The 15,401-nt window shown below is 38.0% G+C and overlaps 1 non-coding gene across 1 annotated transcript; it reads right to left on the bottom strand.

Moving 5' to 3' along the window:
* Window positions 1–2,940: 2,940 nt before the first annotated feature.
* On the bottom strand, window positions 2,941–3,013 carry Trnaa-cgc (transfer RNA alanine (anticodon CGC)). Its single transcript has one exon. It is a non-coding gene; the product is annotated as a tRNA-Ala (tRNA).
* Window positions 3,014–15,401: the final 12,388 nt, after the last annotated feature.

The raw sequence follows: 15,401 nt of genomic DNA, 5'->3' as shown, positions 1-15,401 counted from the left end.
TTAGCAAGAAAAGTGAAGCAGGAGGCATCATAATACCAAAACTTAAACTATATTACAGAGCTATAGTAATAAAAATGGCATGGTGTTGGCACCAAAATAGACATGTAGACCAATGGTACAGAATAGAGGACACAGAGACAAACCCACATAAATATAGTCATGTCATATTAGTCAAAGATGCCAAAAACATTCACTGGAGAAAAGATAATCTATTCAATAAATGGTGCTGGCAAAACTGGAAATCCATATGTAGCAAAATGAAATTAAACCTCTATCTCTCACCCTGCATAAAAATCAACTCAAAATGGATCAAAGACTTAGGCACTAGAACAGAGACCCTGTGCCTAAGAGAAGAAAAAATAGGTCCAAATCTTCACCACGTCAGCTTAGGATCTGACTTCCTTAACAAGACTCTTAAAGCTAAAATCAAGAATTAATAAATGGGATAGATTCAAATTAAAAAGCTTTTTCTCAGCAAAGGAAACAATTAATGAAATGAGGAGAGAGCCTATGGATTGGGAGAAAATCTTTACCACATCGACCTCTGATAAAGCATTAATCTCTAGGATATATGAAGAACTCGAAAAACTTAACACCAAAAAACAAACAAACAAAAAAATAAATAACCCAATCAATAAATGGGCAAAGGAACTGAACAGACATTTAACAGAAGAAGAAATACAATTGATCAACAAATATATGAAAAAGTGTTCATCATCTCTAGCAATTAGAGAAATGCAAGTCAAAACTACACTAAGATTTTATCTCACTCCTGTCAGAATGGCAATCATCAAGAACACAGGCAATGATAAGCGTTGGTGAGGATGTGGTGAAAAAGGTACACTCATACATTGCTAGTGGGACTGCACATTGGTGCAACCACTATGGAAAGCAGTATGGAGATTCCTCAGAAAATTGGAAATGGAACCACCATTTGACCCAGCTATCACACTCGTTGGTTTATGTCCAGAGGAAATAAAATCAGCATACTATTGTGATGCCGCCACATTAATATTTATAGCAGCTCAATTCACAATAGCTAGATTATGGAACCAACCTAGGCATCCCTCAATAGATGAATGAATAAAGAATATGGTATATATACTCAATGGAATATTACTCAGCTTAAAAAAGAGTAAAATTATGGAATTTACCAGCAAAGGGTAGGAGTTGGAGAATATCATGCTAAGTGAAATAAGCCAATCCCACAAACCAAAGGCTGAATGTTTTCTCTAATATGCGTTTGCTAATTAATGATAAGGCGTGGGGGTGGGGCACTAGGGAAGAATAGCGTTACCTTAGATTAGGTAGAGGGAAGTGATGGGAGTGGAGGGGAGGGGATGTGGGGATAGGAAAGATAGTAGAATGAAACAGACATTATTACTGTATGCATATATGTGACTGCGTGACCAATATGATTCTGCAACATGTACACTCAGAAAAATGAGAAATTATATCCCATCTGAGTGTGATATATCAAAGTGCATAAATGCCTTCTACTGTCATGTATCACTAATTAAAACAAATATAAAAATTTTTAAAAATTTTCCAAATTGGGGCTTACGGACTTTTTGGTTTGAGGAGGAAGGCTATGGAGATGATGCTTCCAATTTGTATCCCAGCATGCTTTGGAACTTAAAAACAGGTACTCAAAGGTGTCACAGACCCAGGTTTCCTAGGAGCTCAGATTGCTTAATGGCTCAGTGCCCTGTAAGACAAGCTCAGCACTATAAGTGGCTTGAGATACCCATACAGCTGGGTGAATGTTCATTATTTTCCTCACTCTTATCAGTGGCAAATGTGCTCACTGTATCTTTTTTTTTTTTTTTTTAAAGAGAGAGTGAGAGAGGAGAGGGAGAGAGAGAATTTTTTTTAATATTTATTTTTTTTAGTTCTCGGCGGACACAACATCTTTGTTGATATGCGGTGCCGAGGATCAAACCCAGGCCGCACGCATGCCAGGCAAGCGCGCTACTGCTTGAGCCACATCCCCAGCCCCTCCCTGTATCTTTGTGTACCCCTGTCAAGGATAATATACCTTGGCTTCATTCAGAATTACCCTTATGGAAGCACTGAGTTATGGCAGGAGTCATTAGGAAATGAAGGAGCTGTTGTATTCTTGTCTGGATCTTCTGGAATCCTGTGGATGCTCTGGGAGTCCCAAGGAGTTGACTGGCAGCTGGGCCTGCTGTTACAGACTGGCAGGAAGAAGTAGTCTGGCAAGAACATTTTACTGCTAACATTGGGTACAGAGACCTCATCCCAAAACATCTTGTATTTCCACTCCTCACAGTGTCTCCCTTCAGTGGGACATAGGCTCCCCAAGGCCTGGGAGTTATGTGCCCTCATGAATATTTGTGACCCCACCACCTAACATAGCAGTTGGCATGTTCTAGGCACTCTACTTGATAAGTAAATGAGGGGAAAATACTGGATGATAGTGAACGCAACCACGGTATTTGAAGGATATCAGAGAGAGGAATTTATTGTATGTAGTTTTAATCTAATTTAATTAAAATTTTAATTTTGGTAGTTAGGGAAATGTAACTAGAGAATAGATAAGAATTTACCTAAGGTCATGTATCATAATCAAGGATAGGAATCCGGGCCTCCTGGCTTTCAGTGAATTCTTCAGTAGGACATCTCCTGTTGTGGATGTGGACACTCTGGAATCCAGTGGCAAGGGGAGGTCTTTGTGACTTTTTGAAGTCAGATAACCATTTATGCTGATAGATAACACAACCCATGTGGTAGACATGTTCCTAGTATTACAAATTTCTACAATATGTAGTAAAGACACGTTCGTGTAAACTCACCCTGCTCCTGGATCATACTTCTGGTTCCAACTTTATAAAATGAGCATTATTTTACCAACAGAGAAGTAATGTTAGCAGTAAAATGTTCACGTTTTGTAATATGAATCATATCTTTTCTTTCCTTTTGTGGTACTGGGGATTGAATCCAGGGCCCTGTGCATGCGAGGCAAACACTCTACCAACTGAGCTATACCGCCAGCCCAACATGAATCATATTTTCAAACCAAATCCCAAAGATGTTTTGGCTTCATTGCTGATCCTAAGTTGACAGTGGTTCTTAGCCCTTTAGTTTTTTAATTTTTTTTGTAGTTGTAGATGTACAGCATGTCTTTGTTTGTTTTTATGTGGTGCTGAGGATTGAACCCAGTGCCTCCCCTGTGCAAGGCAAGCGCTCTACACAGAGCTACAGACCCAGCCCACCCTTTAGATTTTTTATGGGGGCATGCGGGAATTGAACTCAGGAGCACTTAACCACTTAGCCACTTCCCCAGCACTTTTAAAAATGTTTTTTATTTAGAGGCAGGGTCTCACTAAGTTGCTTAGGGTCTGCCTCACTAAATTGCTGAGGCTGGCTTTGAACTTGGGATCCTCCTACCTCACCCTCCCAAGTAGCTGGGATTATGGGTCAGCACCACTGTACCCTGCTCCTGCTTAGTCCTTTAGCTTTAAGTGTCTCTGGGATCCCCAGTCTCATGGTCAAGTAGTTAATGATCTGTAAACAAATACTGAGATGCCCTTAGGGGGCTCTCTATTTAAAGGGGACTTGAATCATTTTATAATGGAAATACAGTAATGCACCCACTGGTTTATGTTTTGTTAAGATTTTTGAAGTGAGGGGCTGGGGATGTGGCTCAAGCTGTAGCACGCTCGCCTGGCATGCCTGCGACCTGGGTTCGATCCTCAGCACCACATACCAACAAAGATGTTGTGTCCACCGAGAACTAATAAATATTAAAAAAAAAAAAAAAGATTTTTGAAGTGAGATTCCACTGGTATTTTCAGATGGGACAGGTTTTTAAATTACAATAACACTAAATTTTACCTGCAGAAAAAAACTTTCAAAACTGATAATCTGCATTTGCAGTTTCCATTATATGAAATACCATTTTATTTGTGTGTTCATAGGTGTACACATTTCAGTTTCTTAAGCTAAAAGTGACCACAGCCAGTAATAATATCAAGGTAACATGTCCAGTTAACTGTGTTTTTATTATGTCCTATGTGGTTTACACCTATTGTCTGATTTAAATAACACTCCCAGGCAAGATTTCATTTTCTTCATTTTCCAACTGAGGAAACAATGTCAGAGCTTACTGTTGTCAGCAGCCATTGAGCAGGCAGCTGGCATACGTGGGATTTGAACCTGCATCAAGAGGACTAAAAATCCCATGTTTTGACCACAGTTTTAAAGGGCCACATGATGCTAGACTCAGAAGTAAATGTAGCTGACAAGGTTTGGCTTCCCTTACATGTTACCCAATCAGTAAGCACTCATGAAACAGCCCTTTAGACCCAAATACAGTTCATCAAGAAGTCTGTCTGGCTTAAAGAAAATTTGGGGTAGGGAGCAGTACATGATGACTCTCAAGCCAAGAGAATGATTTTTCAAAATAAATCACTTGCAGATTTTGAGGTAAAATAATGATTGCTACATATATTAAAAAGTAATTCTAAAATATTTTTTAAATGCTAGTCATATGTTAAGGAGTTTGGATACCACCAGCAAAAATTCCAAATCTAAGTGAATTATCAGGCCCTAAAGTTTGGTTTTTACTTGGGGAACTCAAATAAAGAGTATTCAGCAGTTCTTTGAACTCTTCTTAAAACTTTTTTTTGCAAGCATGGAATCTTATTCAAACTGAAAAATTTAATTTTTGAAAGTCTGGTTTTAATGGAAAGAGCATCTGGCCGTAGTTTGGGTGGGTATGAGTAATACCCATGGATAATAGGCACATTAGTCCAAGCCAGTGTTCCAGTGAACCACAACTTGTGGTTCAACTCTTTCTTTTTATTCCTTATTGCTATTTCTAATAAAGCAAGATGTGAAAGCTAACTACATGCTCTATTAATTATATGAAGGTGAACTTGAGTCATATTTGTTACTGAAGATGATTAATAATTACCAGTTCTGCACACGTTTCTGGTGTATTTCAGTAAATAAACAGGGTACATTGTTGGGTAGTAATTGATTAATTAGTACATTCATCCTACACAGCTCAGTGGTCTAAGGATGCTGAGTTTGAGATATTGCTCATAATTATTACAAGAAACAAATCTGTTCCATTTCCCAGTTTATTCTTCTGTACACGAAGTTTTTTTTTTTCCCTAAATCGAATGCTTAATGGTTCAAAACCTTATAGGTTTTATTCAGATAAATCAACTCATGAAAAATTGCTAGTCATAATATCAGAATCTTGTTTTTGTGTGAACTAGGGTGAAAACTTTACAAGGCTAATTTTAACATTCGATCTTGCTGTTAAACTGGATCAAATACTGTAAATATAGGGCACTTCCCTGCCATGCAGTAAGTGCTCATTGAGCACCTATGCGCAACAGGGGCACTGGAATCTCATTTGCTTCCCAACCACATCAAATAAGCTCAGGATTGCAAGTGTCATCAGGTTGGCACTTTGCAGCACCAAGCAAATATACTGTGTAATCTTCAGAGAAGTATAACAGCATGTACTGGTCGCCATTTTACCTCTGCAGTAATTTAGGAATTTTTTTTCCTTCTAATTTATTGAGCCAGCATGTAGTTGAGAGGTAGTGGAGTTGAGAGCTTTGGACAAGGAATCAGGAATGCTAGGTTCTTATCTGTATTCTTTCTTGAAGAAGCTGGGGGCGTATTACATCCCTCTTCTCCAAGCATGGATCACTCATCTATAAAATGAAGGCTTTGATCAGGGACAGTGAGGTATAGGCTTCAGAGACAGATAAACCTAGCTTTTAGTCTGGACTTCCTAATCCAAGTTTTACTGTTTACAGGAAATTATATAATCTCTCTGAGCTTCTGCTTTGTTTCCTTGAATTTACTGCAAAGATAAAATGAGATGTGAAAATATTTTGAAACTACCAAGTACCATATGGATATAAGGCATTACTAATATTTTTGATAACTTCCCTGATTGACATTAACATATGTATTTGATGGATGTGTCAAAATGCCCACATACTGGTCTGATAAAACGGGGTTGTTTTTGAACATTCTTTGTGCTCTCATTACAATTTCTCTAGGGAAGAATTTCTGATGTGACTTCATAATTTATTACTAAGTGAAAAACACAGTCTGCAAAATACAATGTCTGGTGTGATCCTATTTAAAATAATTTATACATAAAAGAAAAGTCTAGCCTGTGATCCTAGCGAATTGGGAGGCTGAGGCAGGAGGACAGCCTGGGCAACTTAGTATGATCCTGAAAAAAAAAAAGCGGAGGATGGAGATGCAGCCCAGTGATCGAGTGCCCCTGGGTCCAGTCCCCTGTACTGCAAAACAAAAGCAAGAGTATATATGATGGTGGAAGCTGTGGCTGTGGCTCAGTGGAGAGCGCTTGCCTAGTATGTGTGAGGCACTGGGTTCAATCCTCAGCACCACATGAAAACAAATAAATAGCAGTCCATCAGTAACTAATAAAATATTTTTTAAAAGTTTATATAGGAACTCAACATATATTTGATAAAAGAACACATGCCATATAAGTGGAATAACTTTTACTACTGGTAGATAATGTTCTGGAAGATGTATATATGTATGTCTACTTGTTTATGTTTGTGTGTGTGTGTGTGTCTTTAAATTTGCAATATAATGGGTAAGATAGACAATAAAAATAAAATCTATTGTGTAACATTATGTGCTATCACCTACTGTCAAATGCTTTGAAGAGGATGAGAGAATAGAGAGTAATAGTTGTGCTACTCTAAAGAGGTGGTCAGGAAGGGACCTTTAGTCTGGTGACAGCTGAACAGGGACCTGAATGCAGTAAGGGAGTGAGCCAAGCCAGCTACTGAAGAAAGAGTATGTCAGGTGTGGGAGGGCCCAGGCAGGAGTACTATCAGATAACACTCCAGAAACTGTGACCATGGCTATCTCTAGTAGAATAAAAGTTGATATCTTAAAATTTTTTTCCGGACTCTTTCCTGTTTTAGGTTTTGTTTTTATATTTTGCAGAAGTTATGTGACCCTCTTTGTGATTTGTAATGTATATATGTTTCTGTAATTAGGAAATTTTAATGTTTACAAAGTAATTTCAAGAAAAGTGTTTGTAGGTAGTTTTAAAAGCTTATATCATGTGTATATTTTTAATTTTTCTGCTTTTAGAGCTGGAACCTCTGAGCTGGTAGTGAGAACAAAGGGAGAAGAGAAATTTCTACCTTGGCGGTAAAGTTCAAAGAACTATTTCAGGTGTAGCTTGCTCTGGTAGTGATCAGTGGGGGTATCTGGAATCATTCTCCTTCAGGCTACTGGCTTAATCCTTGTTCCAGGGATGTCAGAACAATTCCTTACTGTAGATATGGCCTGGGAAACACAGTAGCATGTTAGGATGTCATCAGAAGGTGGGATCAAAGGTGCCAGACAGAGCTAGTTTCACCATCAGTATTCTTATGGCTCATGCATGCAGCTCAGCAGGGGTCACATCTGCTGTATAGCAAAGTGGGGTGTTACACATGCATATATCCTTCATCTCTTTTCAGGCATCTTTATATGCATAAAGTAAGAAAAGCTCACATTCAGAACCCCCCACTATTTATCTTATCCCTGCAAAGCAAGTATTAAAAAGAGATGTGCTCTAGTTTATACAGGGACAAAATAGTCCAGCTAAAGCTTATTTATTTATGTATTTTATACTGGGGATTGAACCAGGGTCTGGTGCATGCTATTGAAGTACATCATATACCTTTTATTTTATTTTATTTTGAGACAGGGCCTTGCTAAATTGCCCAGGCTGACCTTGAACTTGCAATCCTCCTGCCTCAACCTTCCAAATAGCTGGGTGTATAGTGTGTGCTTCCCTGCCCTGCTACCATCGGAAGCTTTTTTTTTTAAATTGGTGCTTTATTATTGTACATAATTGTATAAGCACACACTATAACAGCATCACTTGATCAGTTTCGTTCCCTAGTACCTCCCCTTCTCCTTCCCTCCTCTGTCCCCTTCGTTCTCTTCCTCTATTAGTCTAGCTGAAGCTTTTTATTCTCATTTCTAGTCCTTATAATTATACCAAAACCCACTAGTAAAGAAGGTATATATTATATCAGCTCAGATAAAAATACCTTTAAAAGAACATTTCCATTTTAACAAATTAGAATAAATAACAAATAACATTTCCATTGCTTTAGTTGATGAACAGTAACTAAGAACTCAGTGCATGAGAGTGAAAACCAAAACAATGAAAGACATGATCCCTTCATAAAGGATGCATTTGGCTTTAGTCAAAAGGTTTCCTATCAAGAAAAAAATGTTTGCATGAGCAAGGGATTATTTAAAACTGGAAACATTTTTACATTTTTATTTTTAATTTATTTTTTATTGGTGTATTATAAGTATACACAAAAGTGGCATCCACCATGCCATATTTGTGCATGCAAACAAGATAATTTGATGGGTCTCATTCCCCAGTATCTTCCCTTTCCCTCCCCTCCTCCTTCTCCCTGATCCACTTGCTCTACTCTACTGATGGCCCTTCTGTTATTATTGTTTTAATTAGTGTATTGTAATCACATATATAAGCAGGCTGATAAACTATTTTGAACTATTTAAAATCACAGTCCCTTTGGGTAGTAGATAGGGAGGTTTAAGAAGCTATATATAGGGCTGGGGCTAGGGCTCAGTGGTAGAGCACTTGCCTAGAACGTGTGAGGCACTGGGTTCTACCCCTCAGCACCACATTAAAAAATAAATAAATGAATAAAGTCATGTCCATCTACAACTAAAAAAATATTTTAAAAAAGAAGAAGAAGAAGTTATATATGGTTGAGCTGGGCACAGTGACACATGCCTGTAATCTCAGTGGCCTGGAAGGCTGAGGCAGGAAGATCACGAGTTCAAAGCCAGCCTCAGCAACTTAGTGAGGCCCTAAGCAATTCAACGAGATCCTGTTTCTAAATAAAACATAAAAGAAAAGGAAAAAAATAAGAGAAGCTATATAAGTTGCAAAATAGCTTCAAAATATTTCCACCCATTGTTATCAATAAGTGGAAGAAGAATCAGAAGAAAAAAACCACCTCCTCTGTGACATGTAAAAATTTTCCCTTTTGACACTTTGATGATGGTGGCATAGAATACAGAACATAGGGCTGGAAGGAAGCTGAAATATCATTTCCACTTCCTCACTTTATGTGCCTGAGAGAAGAAATTATTTGTCCTGATAGCCATAAAGGAGAAATTATTTGTCCATTAACTAAAGAACAAGAATTAAAACCCATTAAGACTTTTAAGTCTAAAGCAAATGTCATGCATATTCTATAGCCATTTAGAGAATCTACAAATGCCACATAACCATTATTCTGTCCTTCCAAATATGCACAGGTGAATGGGGTCATTTAGCTACTTATGCGTTCTATTTGCTTGACTAAAGCTGTGGTCTGGTGTGAGTTCTATAATAGACTAAGGATAACAGGTGTAGAATGAAATCAGTCCCTATCATGGGGGCACCATGCTGTTGCTCTCTGGTGTCATCTTTGGGAGCTTGGACCAGGCAGGTGCTGATGATGTTCTCAGACTGTGAAAAATTTCATTGACATTTCGGATAGCAGAACTTATAATAAAGACACTCATATATTTTTTCCCAACTCCTCCCATTCTATTATATTTTCATTTCATTTACTCTCTTAATTAAAAACAGACTCATTATGAAATAGAAAATTAAAAAAGGAAAAACAAAATCCCCTCATTAAGAAGTGGCCAGTGTTAAAATTTTGGCAGCTATCCTTACAGTCTTCTGTGTCATAGTTTTCATGCTGTTTTGCAATATGTTTATTTAATAGGGAATAAATCTTTTCTTCTAGCATATTCTAATATGCTAATGCATTTGTTAAAAAAATAGCCTTTTGAGGTAATATTGACCTTCAAAAACTGCACACATTTACAGAGATTTTTCTCCTTGACTAAACTTGAGCCGGCCTCCTCGGAGTCCTCTTCTCAATTAGGCCTTGGTCTTGGCCTGTAAGGACTTAAACACTGACATGGTGTATGAAGTTCAAGACCTCATCCCTAAGACAACCCTAACTCCTCTTAAATATGCCTGCCTGAGAACACTCAAGGCTGCTGAGGAATTTACTGTCTATTTTAGCAGATACCTGAAGGTAGTTCCCGGGTCTGAGGGAAGGTGGGAGCGTGATTTCCTTAAGTGCCAGTTAGTCAGTTAGCACACCCAGGTGGGTTTGCCTGAACCAGTCCCTTCTTGACTCCGCTGAGCTGTGCTCTCCCTGTCGATTCCCTCGTTCTCCCTTTAAAATGCCCAGTTACCTCTGTATAGTTCAGCTCACACTGATCTCCTATCGCTGTTGTATTACTAAATCCACTCTTACCACTTTAACTAATGTGTGGCTTTGTTTGTCTTCGTACAACTGGCTAAGTTTCAGCATGTGTATAACACCCAAGGAATCAATGGACATCAGCAAGTGAACTTTCCTTCTGCCCCTTTGCCATCCTCCTGTCCCTCCTCGCCCTACTCCAACCTCATTTGCTGTCCCCAGCAACCACTAGCTATATTTTATATTCCTAGAATATTAGATATATGGGAATACACTCTTTTTGTCTAGGATTTTTCCTTCTATGTGATGGCTTTGAGTTTATCGATGTTCATTCTTTCCCATTGCTGAGTAGTATTCCACTATATGTGTATCCCAGATTTTTTTCATTCATTCATCCGTTGAAGGACACATGGGTTGTTTCCAGGTTTTGGCTGGAAGTTGCTAGACGTTGCAGTACAAGTCCTTCTGTGGACATATGCTTCTTTTTCTTTTGGGCAAGTGCCTCCAAGTGGAAAGGCTGTATCCTGTGGTAGGTAGCATATGACTCTCTGCTAGCTGCATAGAGATCTTTAATAGGCAACATGCTATTATTGAACATTTAGATATTTCTAATTTTTCACAATTTTTGAAAATGATTTTTTAGGAATGTTATTATATTCAACTTAAAAAAACATGAGAATGAATGGGAAAATGTTATAAAGGGAATTTGGAAATAGTGTGTGCCTAGATAGAGTTATTCAATAAATGAAAAATAAGTATTTTGTGTCTTCTGCTGAGAAGTAAAGTGACATGAATTTTTAAATGAATCTTTTTAAATTTTAATTTGGAATTTATTTTGCAACCAATGGAAGGTCTGCTATTTTGTTGTCAAGTTTATGGGACCATGATTTCATCATAACTTTCCTTATGAGGCAAACGTAATAAACCTGGGTGTGGCCTTGTTTCCAGGAGCTATAACCAGCCATCTGGTAGACTTTATAACAGTGTATTAAATTAAAAAAATTTTAGATGTACCATTTTACTCACCATCCCCCGCCCCGTGTGTGTGTGTGTGTGTGTGTGTGTGTGTGTACACATATATACAATTGTAGAAACAAAAGAAAACAAAAATGCTTAGGGGAAAGCCACTATCCAAAACAAACAAAACCCCCCAGAAAACAAAAACTAAAGCAAAGAACAAACAAAACCCTTCTAAACTATTTTAGGCATAGATGTTCAAGCTATATTTTTCTGTGCTATGTTTAGGACTTCCTTATAACAAAACAAAAGTTGTTTTTACCAACAGATTTTTAAACAGCAGGGATATGCTTATTATTTACTGTTTTGGTATCTTTCCCTCATTTACATAAATACCCCAGAAACCAGCAGTTTAAAACTAATAAAAGCCAAGGCCCTCCATCAAGTGCAATAAAGTTTCACAACCATGAGTTAGACTGTTACAGTGAAAAATAAACCTATACATGTGGTTATGAAGGGTTTATTCTGGAAAGTGTATAATCACATTTCAAAGTTAGAACTTCCATTTGAAGTAGCAATGTAATAATAATACTTAAACATTTATGTGGGATGCTTCATCTTTGAAACACTCTCCCAACATTGGCCAATTAATCTCTACTGCTTCCCTAAGGAGCAGGTATTTCTATCTGCCATTTTTCTAGATAAAAAATTGAGGAAGATATGACCAGACAGAGAGAGGGAGGGTTGCAGAGACCATTTCCTGGCTCTTACTATTCTGTGACTCGTTGGGATCTAACTCCTAATAGAATGCATCAGAGTTTTGTTCCATGACATTAAAAAAAAAATGCTTGGGCTGGGGCAATAGCTCAGTGGCAGAGCGCTTGCCTAGCACATGTGAGGCACTGGGTTCGATCCTCAGCACCACATAAAAAATAAATAAATAAATAAAATAAAGGTATAAAAAGAAGATAATGAAAAACTTTTAAAAAATACTATAAATATTAGCTCCATTTGCCTCAGGCTTTTAGATGCAATCATGACTTTCTGTGGCACACATTTTGGAAGGAATATTTTCTTAGTTCATTTTGTGTTGCTATAACAAAATACCTGAGGCTCGGTTCTTTTTTCTTTCTTTCTTTTCTTTTCTTTTCTTTTGTTTCTTCAGGTCTGGGAGTTGAATCCAGAGCCTTGTGTATGCTGGACAAGTGCTCTACCACTGAGCTGTATCCTCAGCCTGAGGCTGGGTTCTCAATAAAGAAGAAAGTTTTGTTTGGCTTGTGATTCTGGTGGCTGAAAAGCCCAAAGGACATGGTGCCAGAATCTGGTTAGGACCTCCTTGGCTGTGTCACAACTTTTCAGAGAACTGGGAAGGGAAATAGCTACTAGCAGAGAAGCTCAAGCATGTGGATTTTCTTTTATGTGGTTTTCTTTTATCACAACAACCCACCCCATGGGTGGGTTGACCAAATCACCTTCCTCACGGCCCTGTTTCTTAAAGACCCACCACCTCTGAACACCTGTTACATAGGGCACCCTGCTCCCCACTTTAACCTTGGGGGACACACCCAAACCAGATCCAAACCTTAACAAACTGGATAAGGAAAATACAGAGGAGCCACCCCCAGCACATTTCATTTGTGTTTGCAGTGGGTTGGACCAAGCTTTTTCCAGAGAGAAAAGCAAAAGCAAACTCATCCCTCACCCAATGTCCACCCTCACATTATCTTGGCAACTGAATTTATGGTTTTCCAAATGCAATTTACTCTGGTTTGTACATTTAAGGAGTTGAACAAGTGCCTTATGCACATGAAAGCCAGAGGAACAGTAAAATAAAACTAATGAACATTTACATTTTTGGAAATATAATTAATTTATGCTTGAGAAAATTTGAAAGATAAACATTTAAATGTTAAAATACTTATTACCTTCCCCACAGGGACAGTGTTGGAAATTAATGAGATAATAAATGTAAAGCGCTTTGAGCTCTTTAGAAGAAAGGTGCCAGAAGAATACAAATGATTATTAATCGTTAAAGCTATCAGATAGATTACTAACATATTACTTAGGATAAAAGACATATTTTTATGATTGGAAAATTGGATGTTTACAATTGTTGGAGGACATAGCTAAGACAGCACCTGCCTGGTTATTTTCCACCTCATTGGAAGCCCTTTCTGGCCTTACTTTCAGGCTTTCTTGCCCCCATATCCAACTCTCCAAACTGGAGGGAATGACTTTCAGCTTCCAAACTATTGAATCTTCCTGGTGTCTTTTCCCCCACCAAAGTTTTATAGATCCCTCGCCACCAGAGAATTCCACTGAGACCACTTTTTCTTCTGATTTATTTGCTTACATGATTGTGTTGTCTTATGATGCTGCCAATTGCACAGGTTGATTTTATTAGCAGGAGGTATGTGTAAATGAACCTGTTCTACATGTTAAGCACACTAGAATTTGTGATAGAAGAGAGAAACCATGTGTGGCCTGGAGCAAATGAAACCGAACCTTCTACTTTACATGACATACTAGGATTTATGATAAAAGACAGCAAATCCTAAATTTATTTTCATTTAGCCTAAAGCATGGGATGAGATCCATAAATCTGAATTTCATGGTATGTGAAATGAAGACAGTAGCAGTACCTACCTGTATAGATTTGTTGGAAAGATGCAATAAAACAAAATATAGCACAGTACACCGAGCCCCTAGCAAGTATTCAGTAAGTTGTAAATGTAAGTGAATAATGGAAATGTAGACAGACAGCACAGGTTGTCTGTACTTAATGTTAGCATCTAGTTTGTTTCTTTAAAGGTGATATAAAATGGGTAATATTTATCCAATAATGCTTTCCTAAATGGTTAGTACCATTTGCTTCTCTAACACTTGCAAACATTCACATTAAACAATGAGTTGTTTTTCATACAAAGTTGATTTCCCCCAAACTTCCTGAAAAATGATACAGCATTTTCCAAGAATCCTCTTACCAACAGAGATTTCAGTATCCTATTTATAATAGTAAAATCTCAGTCATTGATCTTGACTAAATTATGTTTGGGGTACTTCAGACACTGTGTACATAGGAATAATTTTTTTCCGAACTTAATGTAGTTTACCCATAGCACAGTATTGTTATAGCATGTATGTGCTAAAAGATAATGGACTATGCTTCTTTTTAAATGTTCTGTAATTAAAACATTTCACTAATTTAATCTGGTCCTCTGGCTTCTTCCACTTAATTAGTTGAAGTGACTGTTTTATTATACCAATTTTTCGCCTTTTCATTTTGAAGCAGTAGGTGTTTAGGCAGAGAACCTTGCTCCTGGTCCTGTTGTAGTGAGATCTGACTCTGGAGAGAAGGCCTGAATTTGGAAGCATTCTGCAGTATATGGTAATGATATATGCAAAGGAGGCAAGTGGCATTGTTTGAGAAACCAATCATGTGAATTCAAAAATCATACAGGAGAGCGGACTCCTTTTCCTATTGCCAGCAGCTTGAGGCTTGGGAGTGCTAATCAAAATCCACAAACAAAACTTCCCTGATGGATTTAACAGTTCTGTCCTGTTTAGCGGGGGTTTTCGCCATGTGAATGATCCACTGCTGGGCTGAACAAAACGGAGACAGTTTTCTTTTAAAGTCCAGAGCAGATGAGAGCCATAAGGAGACAGAGGGTTTCATTTACTCTCAGGACACGATTGTGCCAGTGAACTAATGAGTCTCTTGGACCTTATGTTGCTCTGGCTTCAATAGAGGCTCGACTCTAATGGGCATGTAGGACTTCCTATCCGTCAAGTGTCTGGACAATAGGCCCCTCGTATGGATTAGAGATCTGGCAAGAAAAAGAGGTCATCGTTGTACCTAGCGCAGGCAGGAAACCTAGCTAATGAATGCATTTCCAACTATGGCAAAACAAAAGCGGACACACTGAGAAATGTTAATTTTCTCCAGAAACTCATAGCCTGTGGCAAGAGCAGTTTAAAAATGATCGAAATTCCATAGGTAAAAAATATTTATCTCCCCCACACACTCAAGTACTTTTATAGATACAAAGGCCATTCTTTCAACTGATACGTGATTCTGGTGTTGTACCTTGCTATTTCACCCTTCAGTAAAGGTGACTGATGTAGAAATATTTGGGTACAATTAAGAAGCCAATCCTG

This window comes from Urocitellus parryii, chromosome 6 (assembly GCF_045843805.1).
Source record: "Urocitellus parryii isolate mUroPar1 chromosome 6, mUroPar1.hap1, whole genome shotgun sequence".
Taxonomy (NCBI): domain Eukaryota; kingdom Metazoa; phylum Chordata; class Mammalia; order Rodentia; family Sciuridae; genus Urocitellus; species Urocitellus parryii.
The sequence above is the reverse complement of the archived record's forward strand: the minus strand, read 5'-3'. Positions and strand labels throughout refer to the sequence as shown.